This window comes from Leuciscus leuciscus, assembly GCF_965113295.1.
Source record: "Leuciscus leuciscus genome assembly, chromosome: 10".
Classification (NCBI taxonomy): Eukaryota; Metazoa; Chordata; class Actinopteri; order Cypriniformes; family Leuciscidae; genus Leuciscus; species Leuciscus leuciscus.
The window spans coordinates 15766393-15791865 of record NC_138734.1 but is presented as its reverse complement, the minus strand read 5'-3'; the positions used below and the strand labels follow the sequence as shown (position 1 = coordinate 15791865).

Here is a 25473-nt window from a genome sequence, read left to right as displayed (position 1 = left end):
GATTTTTTTCTACAGATAAATTACGTAAGAAGAACAAAAAAGTAGATGAGAGTTTTGATTTCAACAGTAAAAAAAGTAAATGCATTGCATATTTCTCTCTATGTATAATGATTTTAAATGAGCAGCAGAATAAGAAACGACCATATGGTTCCATTCAGCAGTTTCCCATTTGGGCAGACACCTTTAGCATCTTCACAACCTAATCAAAGTAGATGAGGTGTGGATGTCACAGTGGATGTGTTTGTTTGAGCGGAATGTGTTTGCGACAGAGTGGAAAAAGACTGAGATGAATAAGGCAAAAAAAAAAAAGGAAATCAATGGAAGATGTGTGGGAATGTGGGTCTGTATCAGTTTGAGGGGGATACGTGTGTTGCAGTATTTGTGAAAAAATGTGAAGGTCTGAGAAATGTGTGGTTTAGTGTGTGTGTGTGTGTGTGTGAGTGTGTGTGTGTGAGGTTGGAAGGGGGTAAGTGGTGTGGTTAGACACCCGGAGTCACTGAACATTCTTCTGGCATGTGTTCAGCTTCCAGCCCCCTCTTCCTCTTCTTGTGTGTGCGAGACTCTGTCCTGGCAGCCAGCCCGGCTATGAAGTGAACTTAAACAAACTTCTGTTGCAGCCATCTGCTGGAGCTGGGGAATAAATCAAACAGCTTCACGGCCGCCAGCGATCGAGTTACCATGAGCAACAGCGCCCGCGCGCCTGCCTGGAGCCACAGCGAACCTCCGCCGGCCAACATGTGGCCACTCTAATCCCTCCCAGAGAGAAGAGAGAGAGACAGAGAGAGAGAGAGAGAGAGAGAGAGAGTGCTGGAATGTAATGTTTTGATACTCCTTGAAAGTATTTTGTATCATGCATTGTTTTTTTGTTTTTTTCATTTGCTCACACTTATTATTATTGACTAATAACCATTCTTGTTCCAAGCGGTTAAATGCACTTACATCTTGAAATGCTTTTTTGACACAAATTGAATGTAAGCACAGTCAGTTATGTTTTAGGGGATTAAACACAGGACAAAACATCTGATATGTCAAAATGGATATCATGCTATATATGATAATGTCATCATCAGTAATAATCAAACAGCAGTAAAGCTGAGAAAGAGAAAAATTACTGCTCTTAACTGGAAAACATTCAGATACTTAAAGCACTCTTTACTTATTGCTTGTAATATGTTTCTTTGTTCTTCTTTATTATTTAACATTTGCTTGTATGTTTTGAAACTAATTGAAAATTCTCTACATATAATTGTTTAATTTAAAAAAACATTTTAAAGTACTTATGGTTACAAAAATTCTAATATACTCCACAGCAATGCAAAGGAATGTGAGAAATATAAGTATTTAGATCCACATATCGAAAATTCACCGGAAACCATTAAACCATACGGCTATCTTTGGGATACTCATTTCAACATGCTATGGATTTGAGACAAAATCATTCTAATCCTGGATATTATTTTGGGGCAGATATAATGTGAATTGTGATGCTGGGTCTGATTTGGTATGGTGTTATTCAATAATGGAAGGTCAACAGATTATTATGAATTTTTTTTTATATAACCCGGCAACGCAAGTAAATTGCATTTACAAAACAGTATTAATAAATCCGATTATTTCCTGGTAGCGACGTCAAAACATTTGTGTATCTGACTCAGATTATTACATTTGTTGTGTCGGTTGTGATGTTAAATAAAGCATTAAAAACTGAACAGCGGTGAAACGTATAGATTTGTATATTCTGTAAGCAGTTACAGATTCAGACTTCTGACTGTACTATAATTCGCTGCATAAGATGAGAACACATTTTTATAATTTCTTGGGTCAAGAAAGAGTCTGAGTTTGCTATATATTTCGTCCTCTCTTACCGCAAAACGCTCTCTCTGTATGGATGCAGTTAAATCCGCAGTAAGGACGCTTTCCTGACACATATCACACATGCACAGATTAATAAGCCCATAGAACGCAAGTTAATGTGTTTACATGCCGGGTGAAATCAGGGTATGGGGCGAAAATGTCAAAATGTCAGTTTATGCTGAAGCTATTTATGATCTTACATGACCACATGTATTGTAACTTATTAAGCATAATTGGGTGCATGTAAACATGTAAGCATGTTTTTCTTTTTAAATGTTAGTGAGACTAGTACAGAGAATATTTCCATGCAAAATCTTGCTTTAAATGCAAGCATAAGTAGGTTTGTCAGAAAAGTGAGGAAATATGTATTTATGCTTTAGTTAACAGTAAGGTCCTGGAACACTGTTTAGTTGAATTTATTTGCTCATGGAAATTAAATGCGTACTTTTACTCAAGCAACTCAGAGGACATTAGTCAGGTATGATGTGAATACCCCATCCAATCAATTGGAAAGAATTCCAGATATCCTAAGACTATTTGATCCCTTATTCATGACTCCTCGCCACCCTAAAGCTCTTAATAGCACACTGATTCACTCATACACACACTATAATTTCTGAGCTGGGTGTTACCTGTAATGCATGACAGATTCAATTTTAGGAACAACCTTTAGATTTAATTATATATATATATATATATATATATATAGCTTTTATATATTCATATAGCTTTTAGTATGAATATGTTAGCCTTACTGCTATCTATTACTGCTTCTCCAAAACAATGACAAAATGTGCATTTTGAAAAAGTATGACTTCAGCTACTCATCACATTTTCTGTCCAATCAAATGTTCTCTAGGATCTAAAGCATCCCACCCCCTACATTATAAATAGCTGTGCAGTATGAAGAAGCCACAGCTAAAATTGGTCACTTGTTCACACATTTACTAATTTCTACATGATGAATGGCACATAGTGCACTACATAGGGTATAGGGAATGATTCAGACAGTGTAAATACTAAATATGCATTCCATTAGGGCGAATGAAGTCTGGTTACACGTTAGTGTCACAATAGCACGTCTAGAGACACGATAGCACAGAGCGGATCATATGCGCGATTCGGCACAGACCATAAAATGTATCGGACCCATTTGAATTCTGCACAAAATGCTACATTTTAAAGCAATGTGGAGGAGAAACGGTAAAAGATTAGGAGGAAACTGCGGCTTTACCAAGCTCAACGGCTCTGGTCGAGCTGTGATGAAAAAATAAACGCTATTTGCTATTTAAATATATTCCGCCCTGTCTTCCTGTTTCAGTGGAACTTACGTCAACACACTGAATATTGCTGCGCGTTTACAAGGCACTTCAGTACTTATAAAGCACATATTAATGTCTTATTCTGCATGATCATATTCTACATCCCTTAATCCTACACAATACCTAAACTTAACAACTACCTTGCTTGCTAACTATTAATAAGCAATAATTAGGTATTTATTGAGGCAAAAGTCTCAGTCCCTAGTTATTTAATATTGAGAATTGGACCCTAATAAAATGTGACCAATAGAGGTGACCAATCAAAGGAAAATGACGGTATCACACGGTAACACGTGACATTCTTAGGGGAGTTAGGGGAGCAAAAAACATAGAATCAATAATTTAACAATCTGAAAAGAGAGGGAAAAAAGGTTACTTTATATGGTGGTCATGTTTCATTCTTTAAAGGAATACATAACACCACACCAGTTGATCATTTTGCCCAGAATTGTACAGTGAAACCTCTCTTAGAGTGATACTGCAACAAGCAGCCGTATGTGTACTGTGAAGATGCTGAAAAATGATTATTATGATTATGATTATTGATGCATAAATGCACATCACTGCAGTGCTTAGTTTTACATTCAGAGAACAATCTAAAATGCAATTCAAATGTGGTGTAATGTACTAAATACAATGACCAGGAAGATAAAACAAAATTTATCATCCTTATCTTCAACACAATTTACTATCAAAACAATAGGTCTCATTCATTGATTCCTGTCTAATTTATCCATTCAAAGTGCTTTCTAATTCACAACACGTGTACGTACATAAATTTGTTCTTAAACTTGTTCCAACATAAATTGGTTCTCTGATATCAGGGAAAAGTCTGGCTTAACCTGAAATATTCCAAGAGACAACATAAATCACCAGCAGGTTCATGCTCTCTTTTTTGTAAAATCTTGCAACTTCGTAAAATACTTATGTTGTCTTAAAAAGACTGCAACATATTTAAGACAATAATACAAAACATTATTTCATAAACCAGTTTGGTACACTAAGGACCCAAATGCGAAGTTAGTTCAACACATATTATTGAGGGATCAAGGCAGAAATAAATCAGCAGCCGGCAGGCCATCAAGTCCCGGGACGAACTCCAATGAACACTCTTGAGCAGCGAACACATGAATGTGACCTGGTAAAATTACTATGAGATTATCTTCGGCTTTGAAAAATGCAACATCATATGTTCTTAACAGAAATGATAACGTTTCAGATAATTGCCCTATTTATTGATAGTTTAATTGTATCAGTGAGGCTATATTGTCCCGCACACAGGGGCAAAACTTTGAGCCAGTTGTTACAATTGTGTGCTGAATGAACAGAACTGCGTGATTGATTCAGTGAAGGAGAGAGACTAGAATGAGCCATCACACGAAGAGAACCAGAGGAGCAGTAAAGATGGAAAAACCCTCTCATTTCAGAGAGAGAGGAAGAATAAAAATAAACAATGACTTCAATCGCTAGCCTTTCCCTCTGAGAAATCACAAACACACTAGAACAAAAAAAAATTTAAATAAAAAAATCACAAATGAGATTGAAATTCTGCAAAGTAATTACTCACTCTCATGTTGTTCCAACCCGTAAGACTTTCGTTCATCTTCGGCACACAAATTAAGATATTTTTGATGAAATCTGAGAGCTGGCTCACTCCCTCATAGACTGCTAGGTAATCGATATCTAGCATCTCAGAAAAGTTAGAAAAGACATTGTTAAAATAGTCCAAGTGACTACAGTGGCTCAACCTTAAGTTTATCAAGCGACAAGAATACTTTTTGTGCGCAAAAAACAAACAAAAATAACGACTTTATTCAACTATTCATTTTCTTCTGTGTGAGCCTCTGAGTGAGTTCACGTAGTGTAACAGCGCAGCGCTTCTGGGTTGTACGTCAGAACGTAGGCTCTCTATTGGCCAACGCTGGTCATGCGTGTGATGCTGGCCAATAAAGTTGTTATTTTTGCGCACAAAAAGTATTCTCGTCGCTTGATAAACTTAAGGTTGAGCCACTGTAGTCACTTGGACTATTTTAACAATCTTTACTAACTTTTCTGGGATGGCAGATATCGATTACCTAGAAGCCTATGAAGGAGTGAGCAAAAATCTCAGATTTCAGCAAAAATATCTTAATTTGTGTTCTGAAGATGAACGAAAGTCTTACTGGGTTGGAACAACATGAGGGTGAGTAATTACTGACATAATTTTCATTAACTTACCCTTCAATTGTTTCTCCTAGACAGAAATGGAGAGCAGATAAAAAGACTTAAGTTTAAATCTCCTGCTTTGAAGATGTTTCTAAAAAGACCCCAGTAATCTCATGTTTACTTTAAAGTTTCAGAAGAGAAATTATTTGAGCAAATTACATAGAGCTATATATGCTATATTTTACAGCTTTATACTCTTACTGTTTACAATTTACTATCTTTTTTTATTTATCTCTTGCTGGGCAATGAAAGAAACTGTGTTTTTCACAGGGCACATCTTTCATTCAGCAAGAATGGGACAGAATACAGAGATTTTCCGGGCGTTCTGCCACTGGCATGTTCAGTGGGGGTTTCACACAATTACAACTGGAGCTGGGACAAAAAAATTTTGCCTGGTCAGGCAGGGCAGGTTCTGTGTTTAGAGGCCAAGCTCCTAGATCAGGAAATGATGGCAGAGTGATACAGAACATCTCATTTTAAACACCCAGACCATTTATTAAAACTACACTGCAAAAAAAAAAATAATAATAATAATTCAGAAATGTTGATGGTTCATATGACCAACCACATTCATAAATCTCCTATTCAGTATTCAGCAACTTGAGCTGCCCTCATTAATGGTAGGAAAAAACTATGCTGTAGCAGGGGTTCTCAACTCTGTCCCTCGAGATACACTTTCCTGCAGAGTTCAGCTCCAACCCTGATCGAACTCGCCTGCCTGTAGCTTTCTAGTAATCCTGAAGACGTTGATTAGCTTGTTCAGATGTGTTTGATTAGAGTTGGACAGGACAGTGGATCTGGAGGGCCAGAGTTGAGAACCCCTGCTGTACAGTGAGTATACAGTGAGTGGCTGTACGTTATATTGAAACAAAAGCGTTATCATCAACGATATGGCTTAGTGCAGTTGTTAAATCGTGCAGGGTGGAATTGAAGTAAATGGTACTGGTTTCAGAGGCAAGCGCATCATTTACACATGTAGCTCATGATACAGTGTTTCAGATTCTCAGAACGGCTTGGTTCATTTACTGTGAATCAAGCCGTGCCCTCTGAAACTGAATGGCGCATTTATTTATTTGCCAGCATACTGTTAGTAAATGAAGACATAAATGTTACTATTGTAATTTTATAGTAAAATAAAATTATTTAGATTTTTTTTATCTTGCAGTGCTAATCATCACAATAAAATTATAATAAGAATAATACATTTTTTAGTTACATTGAATTGGTCAAAAACTTGGCCCCTCTTTTTTGTGGTCTGAAAGAGGATTTTTTCCCCTCTGTTCAATTAATGGTTGGACAGGTTGTAAATGCACATGAAGGGACACATGACGTAACCTTTAGGGTTAGGGTTTCCACGTCAGCGCTGTTTGATCTGACATGTGTGGTTTAAAACAGAATTCTGCGCCGAATTTGAATGCTTCCAATTAGATCTCGCTGCAATGTTATTAATTCTGCGGTGAAATCAAACGCTTTCTCACTGGATCTTCCAGCGCTGTGTAATAACAGTGTCGCGTGATTGAGATCGGCCCACGAGTAAACCTGTTCTGAGCTCGCGCTGTGCGGAAGCTCAAACAAATAGTGCGGTTTCGTAACTTTCGTTTCGTTTGCCGTTTGATGTTTCTCGTATCTTATGTAACAGAAGTTGCAGCTCTTATCAATAGCACAACGTGGTGGTCACACCAGTGCGACCTCTCGTCGCCCATTTGGTCGCAGTCTGGAGCCCTACTTGCATAAAGTGTGGCTCTTTTCCCCTTCAACTTCATAGAAGCCAAAGTTACGCTAGATTTTAATGCAGAGGGTGCCAGTCGGATTTCTCGCATGACCATCATGCGTCTCTGTTATGTGCACAGCTGCACGCCACAGACTGTCCAGGCGCCTTTTGCGTTCCGTCAACAATTAACATTTAGAAAATACATTTTTGACATTTGTGATTCGATTCAGAATCGTCCACGTCGCGATGCATCTAAGAATCGATTTTTTCCCCCACCCCTAGTTCCACTGTATGAAATTGTCACAGATCAGCCTTGTCATCTCCTCTGCACTACATTTTCCATCACCCTCCTTGGCTCTCACCTGCACGTCATTCATGATCACACACACCTGCACCTCATCATCACCGCCTCTATAACTACAGACACCTCACCCCAGCTCAGGGTCCGGTCTCGTTTTCACATTGTGGACTATCTCCCTATCTCCAGCGTCTCATCCTTCCACGGTGTCTCTTTTCCCATCTGTGTTCATCTGCCTCGTCACCCACCGTATCCTACCATCATCCTCTCCCTTTGTTGTTATCAATAAAACACCCTGTTAAATCACCCATCATCCTCTCCAGAGTCTGCATTAAGTAACAGAAATAACCGCAGAGGCAGGGAGGTCTGTGCTCATCATTTATGTGTAGTTTACTGATCAGAGACTCTTTGCCCATCTGTACGGTTATAAAGTGCACCAAACTTTACTGCAATGCACAGAGGTGCTGCCTGTTGTGTGACCAAGTGATTGTGGGTTTCTTAAACTTTCTGAAACTTTTCTGAAACATTATAATCATGCACTATCACAGTGATGCTTTCTGTATTAAAACTGCATATCTAGCTGACATATTCAAGCTTTATAATGAGTTCAATAAGCAGCTGGACGGAGTCAAACAACATGCAGTGCAAAGAAGCACTCACTGATCTTGCCTTCAAATGTACAGGCCTGGAAAAATGACACAAGGGCAGTTACAGTAATTTCCACTGCTACTGAAACACACTAGCAACACTGTGTGTGTGTATTTGTGCATAGTTTTCCTGTTACATGAATTAACTTAGAGGAATTAAAGCTCTGGTTTGCTGATGTTAATGAATACTTATCAAAGGACTTTTGAGCCCTTCATTTCCAGGCTTGAGAATGTGGAGTACCTCATCTGTGAACATGAGCTTGCTGAACTTCAAGTCAAGTCACCTGTATTTATATAGTGCTTTTTAGAATACAGATTGTTTCAAAGCAGCTTTACAGAAATAACAGGAAAATAATGCAACAAAGTTTGTTTCGGCTGTACAGCAGATCGTAGTGTCATAGTCCAGCTTAAGTAAGTTCAGTGATGGTTAATTTTTATTGTAAATAAGTTAGTAATTTAGTTCATTTATAATATAAATATATATATATATATAGCCGCTCTGGAGTAAACAGTGATGTCATCGTCCAGCTCAGTTCAGTTTTCATTCAATGGTGTCAATGCAGGCAGATATATTGTTGAATATTAAATGTCCCCAACTAAGCAAGCCAAAAGCCAAAGGTGACAGTGGCAAGGAACCAAAACTACATCAGGCAACAGAATGGAGAAAAAAAAAAAAAACCTTGGGAGAAACCAGGCTCAGTCAGGGGGCCAGTTCTCCTCTTCAAGCAGATTGAAGCAGGTTATATCAAAGAAATATTTCCTGGAACATGTATTCAAGAGGTTTTGGATGGTTAGAGGCAATACTGTCACACATAGACTGATCTGCAGCTTCCAAAGAAATATTGTTTCTATTCAAAATGGCCTTCCTTAAAGAGGCTTAAAGTGACCTCCACCTGTGTGATCCTTGACCTCGTAAGACCGTTCATCTGTTGCCACTTACAAATACCTTCATACCTTGTGATATAGACATAGTAACTCAAGTGTGAACACATTTCAAAGAAATGTATCAATTCTTACAACCAACCAGTGTGAGTATAAACATAAGATACTTCAAACAAAACTAAAAACAAAACAAAAAATACACACATATTTATATATATATATATATATATATATATATATATATATATATATATATATATATATATATTATAATAATAATTATTATTATTATTATATTTTTTTTTATATGTTATATGTTCCCTATACTTTCCCTGCCAGAATTTATTTATTTATTTATTTATTGTCAGTCAGATACAACTACAAGCCAAGTATACTTAATATTTTGATTGAGATATACTTCAAAGTATAATCAAGTATTCTGAGTACAAGTATAGGCCAAATATACTTCATGTACTACACTTATATGCTTAAGTATAATTTTACGATTTTGACATAATTCTGAACAGACAACTAAACAAAATAACATGTAATTTACTAGAGGTTCTGATCAAATTGATTTCTGGAGTGTATTTAAAATGTTTAATTTGAATGAATTTGATTTGAATAAATGATTCAATGACTCACTCATAAATACTTCACTTGTTTCATTACAGGATGAATCAGAGTTTCTGAACAAAACTCTTGAATGAATGAAGATTTGAAGGTTCCAGTGTGATTTTGTCAAAGGTTTAAAGGACAATTCCGGTATTTAACACTTTGAGTCTATTTTGAAGTTTGTTTTGGATGAACAAGAGTGGTGGACAAAGAAATTTTGACAATGGTTCCTGTCTCGACTTTTTGACTATTTTAGATTTGCCCATGACCGCTTTAGAATGGGAGTCTATGGCCATGCACAAACATGCCCTTAAAACAACCCTTAACGTTCGTTTTCAAAACTGTTCAACTCACCGAGTGGTTAGTGGTGTTCGTTGATATTCCAAAACAAGTAGCGTAGCGAAATACAGTTTCTGTCGTGTTTTATTTGGCATTTTGTAAAATCCCATTGATTTCCGTTGGAGAACTCATTGCTCGTTGATATTACTGCGCTACCGGAGACGGAAAGGGGGCTGTTTACATTTGGTTGTAGTCTTTTAGGTCTTTTCGCTCGGTTCTCTGTCTCTCAGAAGGCTAGCGTGAGCAGAACAACGGAAGTTTCGGAAGAGCGGAAGTTTATACGCGGTTGTGAGGTATCTGAAAAAATAGTTCCACTATAGAAAAATAAACGGATTGAAATCATACATTGCGCCGATATATTTGTTTTTAATCATCAACGAACACCACTAACCACTCGGTGAGTTGAACAGTTTTGAAAACGAACGTTAAGGGTTGTTTTAAGGGCATGTTTGAGCATGGCCATAGACTCCCATTCTAAAGCGGTCATGGGCAAATCTAAAATAGTCAAAAAGTCGAGACAGGAACCATTGTCAAAATTTCTTTGTCCACCCAGGGCTCGCAAAATTTCAAAATCGCTGGTAGCCCTTCGGGCAGGCACTCTTCAGATTTTGGTAGCCCGAAATGAATTTTACTAGCCCAGATAAAAAAACAATTTTCAATGTAGAAAATTGGTTAGGAGTCAAAACAATGAATCAAAAACTTTTTCAAAACACAAAATATCAACAAATATGCATCTGGTTCTAACTGAACTGAAATGTGTGTGACAAGTATGGAACATGAATCAGTCATGTCTGTGGCTCAGCCCCCAATGAGGGTATGATAAAAAAACTAAAAAAAAGTAACACTTTAGTTTAGGGTCTAATCTGGGTCTAATACTCACTCATACTCAGTCAGGGGGGTTCGGGGGCACCCCCGAGAAAATTTAGATTTCTCTGATCTACATATGTGCATTTTAAGATGTTTTGAAGGCCAAAAAAAATGGATGTAAGTGGCCAGCTGATTATTTTTCTCTCCTCATCAGCATCACACTCCTATTCTCTTTGTCTTCCCCTCCTAAAGCTGAGCTTTGACTGATATAGGCTTTTCATTTTTGTCTGTCAGTGAAGCATAGGGTCATCTGATAGGTTGATTTATGAATCATTTTCTCAGACGCATTAATTTACTGAAAGCTACTAGGAAAGCTAGGTACACATTCATTATTGATCTTATTCCTAATACAGGGCCGTAGACAGGGCTTTATAATCAAAGAGGTCCTGCATTTAAGGTTATTAGGGGGTTCATTTTTTTTATTTCTCTGATATGTCCATTTCAAGACATTTTAAGGCCAAAAAAGGATAAGAAATAGCTTTAAAACAACGTCAGTGGGCAGTAGATTATTTGTCAATACCTGCTCTCACTTCTTATCCATCACTCTTTCTTTTTCTCTCAGTCTCATCTTGCCCTGTCTCTTCCCCTCCTAAAGCTGAACTTTTTTAATTTACTGAAGGCTACAAATTGTATATTAATTCTCAACATGTACACATTCATTATTAATCTTGTGCCCAACATGAAAACGGCTTTGTTAATGCTCTGTTAATGTCCCCTCACAATGACAGCAAACTAATTATTAGTCACGTTACATAGGCCTATTTTCAGTTCAAAATGGCGAAATTCGACAAAAGTATATTCGTTTGTCTGATCATTTTTGTCATTCGTTTCACATTTATGACCTAAAAAACTGTCAAATATGAAATGTTTAGTTTAGCTACTTACATCTTATCTCGCACTTGACCGTAAACTGAAGCGAGTCGCTCTGCTCAAATTCGCGCTCAGAAGCTTCTGTGTATATAAAGCCCGCCTACTTTGATTTGATTGGTCATCTCAAATATTCTGACATTGACAGACCAATGAGACTCAGATGAACACACACACACACACCCTGTCCTCTGTTTCTGACGTGCGCTCTGCTCGGAGCCACTGCGGATTGAAGATGAAGAACGCGCTGAATCTGATTATAACAAGACTGAAACGAACAGTATTTCAGATAGCCCGTCGGGCAGGCCGGTTATGCATTTTGGTAGCCCGAATGGAAAACAATATAGCCCCGGGACGTCGGGCAGGCGATTTTGCGAGCCCTGCCACCACTCTTGTTCATCCAAAACAAACTACAAAATAGACTCAAAGTGTTAAATACCGGAATTGTCCTTTAAAGCAGCACTCAGTAGCTTCGGGACTTCTTCGCTGTATTCTCGCTTTTTGCTCGCAGGTTTCTCTCTAGAGCTCCCCCCACAGCTTCGGAATAGATATTTGACAACACTGTCGTAAAAACTCGTTGTTGATTCTCAGACAACAGAGGCTATAGATCAACGACATCAAAGCAGATGGGACGTTCTTTAAAACGTCTTCTTCATTCGGGTTCGGACAGCGTGAGGGAGCGCAATAATGACAGCATTTTAGCAGATTTCTTTTGGCCGTAAAGCAATTGTTTACATCGCGAGACCTGATATCACGTGAGACTTCCTGACGCAGCGGCCGGCGGCCCGCCGGCTCAAAGTTGCAAGTGCGTATTTTCCGCTCACGGGCACCAGGGGGGTGCGAAACGACCACCATTCAACCCGAAATAAGTAATATAACCATTCCAATGACTCCGAAGCTGTTCAGTTAAGGTAAAAAAAGTTACTTAGTTCACCTTTAATAGGCACAGGTGGATTGTTGTCATTTAAGAATGAGATTACGTGGGTGTTTGAATCAAGATCGAAATTTTTTGATTAATAAATGATTAATCATGCAGCTCTAGCTGACAGATTAAACATCAATACCTATTAGCTTACACCATAAGTTGATGGGCTGACAGTTTAAAAGTAAAAGACATATGTAGTCATACATGTAACATGATAGGAGATTGCTGGCATTACATGTCAAGAACCAATCAGCTTGCGCCACATAAGAGTTTCCTGATTGAATTTCAAGTAGGCCTAAGTAATTGTATAGAGCCGCCACTCTGTTACTCAGCAGAAACACTACAGTACTTACAATAGAAGTCTATGGGGTTATGCAAACTTTTCTCAGAACTGAGAGTTGTGTAGCTTTATTCTTTGTAGTAAATTTTAAAATTGTGCTGCAAAATGTATACAGTGTCTGAGGCGACAGATTTGTTGTCTTTTGGATAACAATCTTATCCCTGCTGCATAAGAGACTGACTATTTCTGCTAGGACTCAGTGATGCTGTCTTATGTTGGTATGATGTGTTTCTGATAATATTAGCCAAGAGCTCAGATCTAAACATAGGCAAAGTTTGTCACTCCAGCAGCAGGTCCTGAGACAGCTCCCATTACACCAGCGCTATTTTAGACATACCCAGAGACAAACAGCAATTCTGCTTTTTATCTCATCTCACAGACCCACAGGCAGGACCCAGAGGAAAGAGAAAAGTGTTGGTTAAAAAGAAAATTTCACCCTAGTAAGAAACCTACCTCTTTCAACCCTCTACGCACATCTTGGTAACACATATACAAATCAGTTGATCTTTATAAAATGGCACAGCCTTATATATATATATATATATATCGGCCAGTAAATAATGTTTTTTAATGTTATCGTTATAACCTAATATGAAAATTAGGCCAGATAATGTATTATTTCCAGCTGAGCAACTTCAGATGCGCGCTGTTTGCCATGATGTTTTTGAATTTCTTGGTATGATTGGAATCACTTTGAAAAGGAAGATACAGTTCAGTGCAACATGTGCAGCACCATCTGTCATTTAGGCTATATAAAATTATAATGAGAACATGACTGTAAAAGAATGTTGTGAATTCTTTGTGCGACCATGTTTCAGTGCGTTGTTGCGGAAAGAGCGCGTCCATGGAGTTGACTAGCAGTCAAGTTCGCTTGTGCATTCGCAGCCTTTTGTGCCATTGTAAGTTGTAATATTGTTTTCATTTTTTGTGTGTATATATATATATATTTCATATAGGCTCCGTTTGGTTGAATTAATGAACGATGCAGTAACGCGCTTCATTGTAGCCAACTGTTGATCATCTTTAGCTTTAGTGCACGCGGCTCAAACAGAAATGCACAACATTAATAACTTCCATAACTGTCATATACATAACATTATAATGAGAACATTATTGTAATAAAACATTGTGAATTCTTTGGGTTTAGTTGTTGTGTTTTAGCGCATTGTTGTGGGAAGAGCGCTTCTACAACAGGACTTACACATTCTGATTAGCAAGTAACTTAGTTCAAGTTCACTTGTACATTTGCGTCATTTTTACTTGCATTGTAGAGGGTTGTCCTTAAGGCATTTAATTCTTGACAATACAAGAGGAGATACAGCAACAGTTCTGTACACTTGCTGGTAAAGACTAGTCATATATAACAGAATATTGGCCAATATTGAGCCGTTTTGAGATTATCAACATCGGCTGATTAGCATGCCCAATTGGCCAATTATAAAACAAGTAGGCTAGTAGTTTTCCCTTGTCTGTGGTCAATAATCTATATTGCATAAAGGCCAACTACCTTGCGCTTTACATACATTTTCAACTAGTTGGCCCTTTAAAGGCCCTGATATACTCACGGCAAAGTAATTTTTTTTAAAGTAATTTTTTTTTAAACGCCTAGCGAACAATTCTAACGACTTTTTGGACAAACCTTAGTTAATTAACAAATGTCGCTAGTACTGTCCTGTAAGCGCAAGGTCTTGCTTTCCTGCAGCAGTCACACCTCTCTCTGCGTCTACTCTGTTCAGTGAGTGGCTGAGAAGAGCAGCACATTCCGTTAACAGCATGGATGCTGACATGAGCCTTGTTTATACTTTAGCTCAGCACAGCAAGCCTCCGTTCACTGCACGGGCTCCTCCCCAAACGGACAAGGCGTTTATACTTGACGTGCTCGCTTGCTGCACGATGTTTGATTTTATCACACTTCACTAGGGATGCTCCAAATGATCGGCTGCAGATTGGTATCGGCTGATAATCACATTCTATGACTCGATTGGTTGTCACTATTATTTGGCCGATCTCACGAACCAATCCCAATTTGATTATGTAAAACACGTGATGATGTCAAGCTTAAGCTCCACAGTCACCTGTCATGTTCTAAAGAAATATCACATGGAGGAACAATGACTAAGGGCGTTTTCACACCTGAAAGCCCGCACCAAGGTCCGAACCAAAGTTCGTGTTTTGATTAGTTTTGGTTTGGCTTCACATTGCAATTATGCGAGTGCACTAAATAACTTTACATGACGTACTTGCGTCCTGTCGTCATCATCTATATGGGCTGCATCTTGACATTAATTGGTTTGTAAACGGACGTGCGTCTGATGTCAGTGTGTTGTCAATTCGGCGGGTAACTTTGACAAGAATGAATGAACAGACGCATATTGTTGGCACTATACTGTTATTATTACGGCATTACTCCCTGCAGCACCAACTATACTCGAGTCTAGTTCAAATTCGCCAAATGAACATCCTCTTTGTGCGAACATTTTATCGTCGGCGGCAGGACGCAGGACAAATGTGTGTGTGTGTGTGTGTGTGTGTGTGTGTGTGTGTGTGTGTGTGTGTGTGTGTGTGTGCGCTGGAAGAAACGCTGTGGGCAGGACTGACAGATCAGGCAACGCGGGAACCACCAGAACTTCCTGTAAATGGTCTGAAAGTTCGAACCATACAAAAATGCTTTTACACTAGAAACGAACCAAACCTTTGCTCAGTTTGATCCGGACCGAGACTACCTCTTTTCGGACCGTGGTCTGGGAGAGGTTTCACACCTGTAATTTTGATTCGGACCAAACTGAAAAGTCTGAAGATCCGGACCAAACAAGGTAGGTGTGAAAGGGCCCTAAAAGTTTTAATACAATGAACCTGATTCGCTGCCTCTGTCATCTGCTCTCCACCACACACACACACACACACACACACACACACAAACAGAGCAGACAGCTACAGGGAAACTGAGCGTATGTGATTACCTGCATCTGTCCTTCAAGTCAAGTCAAATATTTGACTTCAACACCATCACACCGCAACGGGGTCTCGTGCACTAAACGCGCACGACCGGCCACACCACGATGACGTTATTTTTGTAGCGTGCACCGGGATGTATGTGAGCATGGATTAGGAGAGAAAACAGATGTGATATGCCTACATTAGGCAGAATTAAAATAATACGCGATTACGTCACGAATATGCTAATTGACGCATGACGTCATCTAGCAACATTTAGCGAATTTTCGGGCAGGCTTTAGCTACTTTACTTTACTATGCCAAATAGTTGGCAACACTGGTTTATACCAGCCTTTATACTGGTTTATACCTTAAAGTATATCAGGGCATTAAGGCACCTGAAAGTAAGGCTACAGCCAACGGTCAACTAGCGCATACTTTCTGCGTCTGCGTGGGAGGAAATAACTGTCTACACCAGCAGGTGGCAATAGTCTACATTTGTTCTTCAAAAAGGGAAACTGAAGCTAGAACTGCAGAAGTACAAACCGTAAACAAAGCAGCTCTTGATTAGCATTTTGAATATGAATCATGTTGATCAGTTGGTCTTAACTTTCTTCATTCCAGAAGGCCATGTCATTATGAAATATTTGCGTATTGGAATTCTCAGGCTGTGTGTATCCTCTCGACATCATCATATGCTTGCTTTCATAATTTTAATTATTCTTCTTATGCACTAGTTTACTATTGCCAATCAGAGTGATCTCTCTTACTAACTGCTGATTCAACAAGCTCAATCGGCCAAAAAGTCAGCAATTGCCAGCAACCAGGTACAACAAGTGCCAATGGTTTGGAACAACAAAAAAACTGATCCTCTTCTAGGTGCAGATGCTGCTGGTGTGAATTATTCTCACACATCTGACAGCAGGATATAATAGCATATGATGTGAAATCCAAAGAGAGTGTTTGATGTGCAATGTTTTTATTAAAAGATGCTCTATAAAATCTATGTTAAAGGAAGTACATTGAATCTATCTCTGGCTCGCTCATAATTTTGGCTTGGGACACTGTATACAAGCTGCTATCTTTGGAATGGTTCTCTCCCTTGTACACTTTTACATGTGTGCTCTCTCCCTCTCATACACACAGATGTTCACCCTGACATTATATCCAGCACTCCAACACCTGCTCAACCATAATCACTACCATACTACCACAACTCCAAAATCTCTCACAGCTCAGATGACCACAGGTTCTCCATCTGTTTTTTTCTAACAAGGCCGCCTTCTGACTATATGTGAGGTGACCTTTGCCATCTAAATACTGTACTGACTATTGACTACACAAAATAGGAGATACATTGGAAAAAAACAGAAACATTGGAGGAATTATGTCATGGATTAATCAACAAACAGCAATACACTAAAGGCCTGTTAATGTAAAAACATACACAGCATGTAAAACATACTGCTGACATACATAAATCCCCTGTAAGCAGATCAAGGCAATAGTTCATAGGGAGGAGGAGGGTGTCAGAAAAAAAGCTCTGATTTTCTTTTGAAGTTTTTTCTTGTTAATAAATCTGTAGTTATCTCAGATCTGTTTTTCACCAATTTGCACCTTTTCACTATGCAAAAGAAAAACATGCTACATCCTGGATCTTTATTCCGTGACAGCAACTTTTGGGATTGACAAAATATTTGTTTGGCTCTACGGACCTGAAGCTACACTGTTTATAGTTTGATTTTGAATGCAACAATACTCTCTACCTCAAATGAACATAATGTACTTTATATCAAATGAGTAACTTTTCAAGGTACAAGGTATTTAAGGTAGCAATCCTTTTTGCGGTTTCATTCAAGTGATCAAGTAAACGTCATATTGAAGTTTATCCTTCATCTGCCACTTCCAGCCAGGAATTCTGCTGGTAAATGGATAAATTAACAGATGATCAAATCATTGCCAGGTGAATGTGAGGGTTTTCTGGGTCCTATTCATCTAACTTGAACTGTGCACGAGAAGATTACAGCATTGCTTTCCACGAGTGATAACAGCCACAGCAAACACTCAGCTTAAACATGCAACAAAGACAATTGGTGTCAACAAAGAGATGCACTTTTAATTTAAGTGTGCAAAGGATTAGGTTGAAGATCAGAGAACAGTATGGTCATCCCATTCTGCAGAAACAACTAGAGTATGTACAATATATGTCAGTGTCAGGGGCGTTTCCACCGAGGAGTTAAGGGAGGCAGTGTCCCTTCAAAAAAACTGGATGAGAAAATAATCGATATTACAAAAAATAAAACAACGCAAATATTAGAAAATGTGACATTAAAAACTTTAAAAGTGACTCATTTTTATTACGTAACTGTCCAACAGAGACACCCGCAGGTGAAATTACAGCAGAAGGCACTCCTCCTCTGATCTCCCCATTGATTCCCTGTGCCAATGCATTGATGAAATTAACAGTTGGATGTGCCAAAAGTTTTTTCAGTTAAACGAGGACAAAACAGAAGTCATTACATTTGGGAAAAAATATGCAATTCTCAAGGTGAATGCATACCTTGACTTTAGGGGTCAAAAAAACTAAAAAAATCAAGTCAGGAATCTTGGAGTGATTTTGGAGTCGGGCCTTATTTTCAGTTGTCATGTCAAAGCAATAGCTAATCAGCATAATATTATCTCAAAAATATTGCAAGAGTTAGATGCTTTGTTTCCAGTCAAAACATGTTCATGCTTTTATCACCAGCAGGGTGGACTATTGTAATAGACTGCTCACTGGCCTTCCCGAAAAAACATAAGACAGCTGCAGCTCATACCAATACCAATATCATACTCATACCAATCACACCAAGCTGCCGCCAGGATTCAGAGCAGAACCAGAAAATATGAACATATTAGACCAGTCCTTAACACTGGCTTCCAGTTACATTTAAAGTACTATAACTTATTTATAAATCAGTCAATAGCCATGGACCTCAGTACATTGCAGATATGCTCACTGAGTATCACTCAGATCATTAGGATCAAGTCAGTTAGAAATTCCAAGGGTTCACTCAAAGCAAGGCTTTTAGCTATTATGCCAGCTGTAGATGGAACCAGCTGCCAGAAGAGATCAGATGTGCTCCAACAGTAGCCACATTCAAATCCAGACTCAAAACACATCTGTTTAGCTGTGTATTTACTGAATTGGGCACTGCGCTACTGTATGTCCGACTGAGTGCACTTTATTTTATCTGTGTGTCCTTCTTTTTATTCTTTTTAGAACGGTTTAATACATTTAAAATCAGTTTTAACCAATGTCTTATTCTTTGTTTATATTGTCATTCTTATTGATTATTTTATGATTCTTTTAAATCTGTTTTATTTAAAGCACTTTGTATTGCCATGGTGTATAAAATGTGCTATGTAAATAAATTCACCTTGCTTTGCCTTATGTAGCTCCGCCCCTTATCAGCAGCACTGTGCTTGTTGTATTCTGTCTGACGGTTTGTATTTCCACAGCATGAAGGTAAGATCTTACAGATTTATAAATGAACCGCTCTTTTTAAAACCTTCCTGGTCTACTGACATTTGTTATGACATCTGCTTCAAACCTTACAATGCTCATGGCTCATGATAATTGACATTAACTGTACAATAAGAAAATCCACTTAACCAGCTAATTGCTTTTCGACAGTGCTAAAGCCTGTACAGCGCTCCCGCAAAAATGGGAGTTCAAACTCAAAATTTTAAAGATGGCACATCTGGCCAGCAGTCTAGACTCATCAGTGCTACTGTTCATGAAGACACCCCAACACTATACATTTTGTATGTCTCCCTTATCGGATAAACCCACCTCGGGTCTTGCAGTCTCTACTAATGAGTTGATGAGTTAAATCAGGTGAGTTAGAAGAGGAAGACATCCAAAATGTACAGTGGTAGGAGGTCTTCAGCTTTTGAGGCAGTGTACAAATACTTCAGATTATATGCATTTATTTTTGCCAGGTAATCTTGAAATGAAATACCATTTTAAGAAAGAGACCTAGACAAAATGGCAGAGTAAGACATCAAGTCCACAACATAACAAAGAAAAAAAAGGAAAAAAAACAACAACATACTGTACATTAAAACAAATAACTTACAAAACAATTAAATGTTAAAATAATGCCATTGGCCAAAGTTGCTTAGTCATAAACTCATTTAATTAATTAATTAATAAACCACTAATATAGCTAGCCTATGTACTGTCAGTGAAAGCCATTCCATTTACGAAGAGTATGATGAGTCAAGCTAACACAATTTAACACACCATTGTAAACTGTGTCAAATATCTATAGTGAGACAACAAGTTTACAATTACTGACCAGTTTACATGCACTTAAAGCAGTGTTTACACCTTGTTGTGAACATGAACTTTTGTAAACATACATTTTTATCTTTATACCTGCAAGGTAAACATAAAGGCCATCTAATGGCCTGGCAGCAGAACACAGGGCTTTAGTCGTTTTCGTGGACCCATGTGAATGGGGATCGTTTTGACAATGGTGTCGTCTGCATGCGGAAAACAAAGGAAATCTTCTCAGTTTTAAGCATATTGTTGTCGTGTAAATGCACCCTTGGCTGATATTTTCTCTGCATTGCGTCTGTCATTTTGTAAAATAGTGCAATTACAGAGTATATCAAGCAAGTATGAACACAGATGTGTTGGTAGTTTCACAGTATTAAGTGAAAGTAAAAGAGACTTCAAACACTATCCCAGTGATTTCCAATCCTGGTCCTGGAGACCCACCACTCTGTGACCACCACCTGGAGACCCACCATATTTTGTCTCCCTTATTTAACACACCTTATTCAGATCTTCAGCTCATTAGGTGAGAGCTCCATGAACTAAACTAAGTGGGTGCTTCTGCTTCTCAAACTGAAGGCAACGTCCTAGTAAGGAAGCATATCTCAGCTACCACGTCATCAATCAGCGTCTCAATTTGAAGGGTCCTTGGAAGGCAGCTTTCGTTTTGCGTCCTTCAATCAGCTAATTTTGAAGGATGAATCATAATGAATTTTTTTTATTTTTTTTTATGCCGTGACCATGGGGCGGGAAAATGTGTGACATAGCCATGCTCACTTTCAAGACTATCTCATTCTAGCGTTTAATGCTGAGGAAGACTCTAGATTACAAGCCTCTGAAGGACTGGACTAAGAAGCACACAGCCTCACTAGGATCAGTGTTGGGGAAAGTTACTTTTAAAAGTAATGCATTACAATATTTAGTTACTCCCCAAAAAAGTAACTAATTGCGTTACTTAGTTACTTTTTATGGAAAGAAATGTGTTACGTTACTTTTGCGTTACTTTTTCTTACCTGGCTGAGGCTTGATCTCTCTCAGGTCTTACAGGTGTTTTTTCGACTGAGAAGTTATTGTACTAGTGTTTAAAGCTGTAATATATTCAACAACAGCCTATATAAGCACCTTAATGTTCTTTTAAAAACACATTGAATAATAATATAGAATAATATTATATTCGGAGAACTTCCTGATCCCAGAGCTAAGCATGCTATATAAAATATCAATAAACATTACAGATTATGGAAAGTAATGTGTTTTTTTTACTTTTGTACTTTTTGTGTGGGTAGACTTATAAAGTGAATTCACTATCCATTGTAATAAGGAGTGTAATACTAGCAAATTGACATTATGAAATAAGTTATATTAGGGTAAAAGACATCTCAAACATTTAAAATGTTTTATTAACTTATTAGAGGACAATAAGATGATACTTGAGAACAAACAACATCACCAATTAAACAGATCTGTCAGCTGTCTATTAAGTGTCCTCAAAACAAAATTATTTTATGCACAAAATCAGATCACTTCTGCAATACAATGCAAGCAAATGTATTGTCAATGTAATATTAGAGTATTATCTTAATAAGAGTTCACTACTTCAGTTATCTTACCACAAAGAGCATATGAGCTGTGAATTTGCTCTAACTCCGCTGCGATGGTATCGTACGTGTGTTTCCCACGAAATCGTCTGCAGGCGATTGCAGCTTTTTTGCGATGCAGAGTGGCAGGATCTATCCAGTGTAGCCTACTGTAATTCCCAGAAAACTTTTATTCTGAGCAGTCCATAGATCTGCAGTGGTTGAAACATATTCCAAATCGGCAAAAGTTTTCTTTAGTTCGGTCTCCATTTATTTCCATATATGCATTGTCCAAAAAGCTTGCAAAGGTTTTACGATCGGCCAGCACGGCTCCCGGCCTTTTCCCTGTCACAGAGATTTTGCTGATGATACTTCTAAATGTGGGCGCCTCCACAGTGGACAGCGGCTGCATCTCCTCAACAATAAAAGCAGCAACCAATTTGTTGAGTTCAGTGGAACTAATTGTTTTAGCTGGTGATGATGAACTGAAATCAAGCTTTTGTTGTTTAGCTTGAGACGGGGTGCAGGTATCATTCGGCGCTCTCTTCCGACTCTGTAGTGCTGTGCTTTGCGTGCAGATGTTTTTTTAAATTTGATGTGGTGTTTTTTGCAGTTGACAAGGGCTTTTCACCAACACACAGTTTACACTTAAAGATTATTTCCTTCTCCTTTTCTTCGACGATTTCAAAATAATGAGCATACTTCCATCGCAGTAATGTAATCTGGCCTGCCATCTCCGTTTCTGACTAGCGTTTGTTCCAGCAGGGCGCACACGTGTTCTACGTGACTACGTTCATTTTAATTCAGTACTTCATTTTTTTTTTTATGCAACTTAATTAAACTGAAAGTAACTCGCATTACTTTTTTTTAAAAAGTAACTCGAATATTAATGTGTAAATTTATAAAGTAATGCATTACTTTACTTGTTACTCCAGAAAAGTAATATTATTACGTTACGCACGTTACTTGTAACGCGTTACCCCCAACACTGACTAGGATGCAGCCTTCCATTTGAGAAGCACCTAGCGTGTCAGTTAAAGGGTTAGTTCACCCAAAAATGAAAATTCTGTCAGTAATTACTCACCCTCATGTTGTTCCAACCCCGTAAGACCTTCGTTCATCTTCGGAACACAAATTAAGATATTTTTGATTAAATCTGAGAGCTGGCTCCCTCCTCCTTAGGCTTCTAAGACACTATAACTTGCTGGCCCAGAAAATGCATTAAAGAGATCGTTAATATAGTCCAAGTGACTACAGTGGCTCAATCTTAAGTTTATAAAGCGACGAGAATACTTTTTGTGCGCAAAAACAAACAAAAATAACGACTTTATTCCACTATTCATTTCCTTCTCTCTGGGCCTCGGGTTTTTTCACGTAGTGTTTAAGCGCAGCGCGTCTGTGTTGCACATCACACGCATCACACACATGACCAGCGTCGGCCAATAGAGAGCCTACGTGTGACGTACAACACAGACGCGCTGCGCTTAAACACTACGTGAACTCACTCGAGGCCCAGAGAAAAGGAAATGAATAGTGGAATAAAGTCGTTTTTTTTTTTGCGCAGAAAAAGTATTCTCGTCGCTTTATAAACTTAAGATTGAGCCACTGGAGTCACTTGGACTATATTAACGATGTCTTTAATGCATTTTCTGGGCCAGCAAGTTATAGTGTCTTAGAAGCCTATGGAGGAGTGAGACAGCTCTCAGATTTAATCAAAAATATCTTAATTTGTGTTCCGAAGATGAACGAAGGTCTTACGGGGTTGGAACAACATGAGGGTGAGTAATTACTGACAGAATTTTCATTTTTGGGTGAACTAACCCTTTAAGAGAAACATACCAAATGTGCAGAGTGGTGGGTCTGGGGATTGAAAATAGATGTTACACTAACTCGTTAGTTTGCCCATTTATGCTGCCTAAATTGTGGTCCTGCTGCAAGCATGACAGGTAGACTTTTCACATAGACAGAGTAATGAGCCAAGAGCATTGGGAGGTGTTGCATCCTCACATCACTTTTCCAACAAAAAAAATTTATCTCAACACTCTACACAGTAAAATCCTCCTCAAAAAAGTTACCAACTAATCCCATGGAGAACATTGTAGTGGTGTGATGCACAGAATTTTCATTTGTGAACAAAAGTTCCTATTGATATTATCTACAACTGTGCCTCATGTAACCCTGGTACAAAACACAGAAAAACTTTACTTTGATGTTTAAACATTTTCTTTCACAGTATTTCATAAATCATGTTGTGCTTCATGTTGTCTTTTCATTTATAATTTTTTTTTTAGAATAAGAGTATTGCCCTATTCATTAATGAATCATTCTTTTTGAGCTGAGGTGACCTCACCCCAGCTAACAGAGAACGTTCTCAGAACTTTGACTAACATTCTGGCAAGGTTCTGTCAAGGTTATAAACAAACATTCTTCCAGTATTGTTAATAGAATGTTTGTACAAAGTTATCTGGTCTTTAATAATGTTCTCAAAAGGTTAGCTTAAATTTTTTATTTATACATTGTTTGTAGAACTTTTTTTCTGGAATACATTTTTTAGTTGGACGTTCATCTAAAGTTTTTTAAATGTTACTAATTGGTTGTTTGATCATTAACCTTAATCATTTGAAGTTGTCATTCATTCATTATGGGGCTGTTTACACAACACAGTTTTGAACTAAAAACGGAAAACGTCTCCGGTTACTATGGTAACCTCGGTTCCCTGAGAGGCGGGAACGAGACATTACGTCAACTGTGACGTATATGGGAACTCCTCCCTTCTCCATTTTGCTGAAATCTTATGGGCTAACGCCAGCTGGGGACAGCTGGCCAATTGACGCGAAGCATGCAAATACTGACAGGCTGCGGGCAGTATAAATGCATGGGTTCGTGGCAATAACGTCAGAATCACGACTGAACGCTGGCACAGCTGATCAAACAGCGACACGGCGGTTAACGTAATGTCTCGTTCCCGCCTCTCAGGGAACCGAGGTTACCATAGTAACCGGAGACGTTCCCTTTCAAGGCGGTAACTTCGACATTACGTCAACTGTGACGTATATGGGAACTGTATAAAATCACGCCGTGAGAGCAGAGAAGATAAGCCCAGACGGGGAACCCCTTGTCACATAAGCGTATACAACAGTTCCTAGCCAATAGCCGCACCGCTTAGGAATACACACATCTGATAGGCCGAGGTAGGCCAATGAGACGGCAGCTTCAACCCTATCAAAATTTGCATATCCCAAGAATTTTAACGTGAGGTCTGCACTGACAGTGACAGGGCAGGCACAACACATTAAGCACTCAAAGCATGAGAGAAAACACAGTGTCGACGGCTTCGCAGTGACAACTTGTATGAACCTAATAACCATAACAGGTTAGCTAAAGGTAGCTACTGCACTGGATCACAGTTTCACGGTACATGAGTAAACTCAACTTACCGAAAGCACTTGAGACGCTACGGACCGTACATCCAGCTTGTAAAACCTGGCGAATGTGTTCTGAGAAGACCAGCCAGCAGCAAGACATAAATCCTGGATAGACATCCCTTTAGACCAGGCCCACGAGGAGGCAACCGCCCTCGTAGAATGAGCTCTGATGTTAAGGGGACAATCCTTCCCCTGGCATTTATAAGCCAAAGCAATTGCGTCCACAATCCAGTGAGAAAGCCTCTGTTTTGAAACAGCATGTCCCTTATTACATCCACCAAAGCACACGAATAGCTGGTCCGACTGACGAAAGGCGGCCGAGCGATCCATATACATCCGCA

At 38.6% G+C, this 25473-nt stretch overlaps 1 protein-coding gene across 3 annotated transcripts in view; it reads right to left on the bottom strand.

Annotated features, from left to right (window-relative positions):
• The window catches only part of gse1b (Gse1 coiled-coil protein b), a 245807-nt gene that overhangs the window by 206254 nt on the left and 14080 nt on the right, over nucleotides 1-25473 (bottom strand). The window lies entirely within an intron of this gene.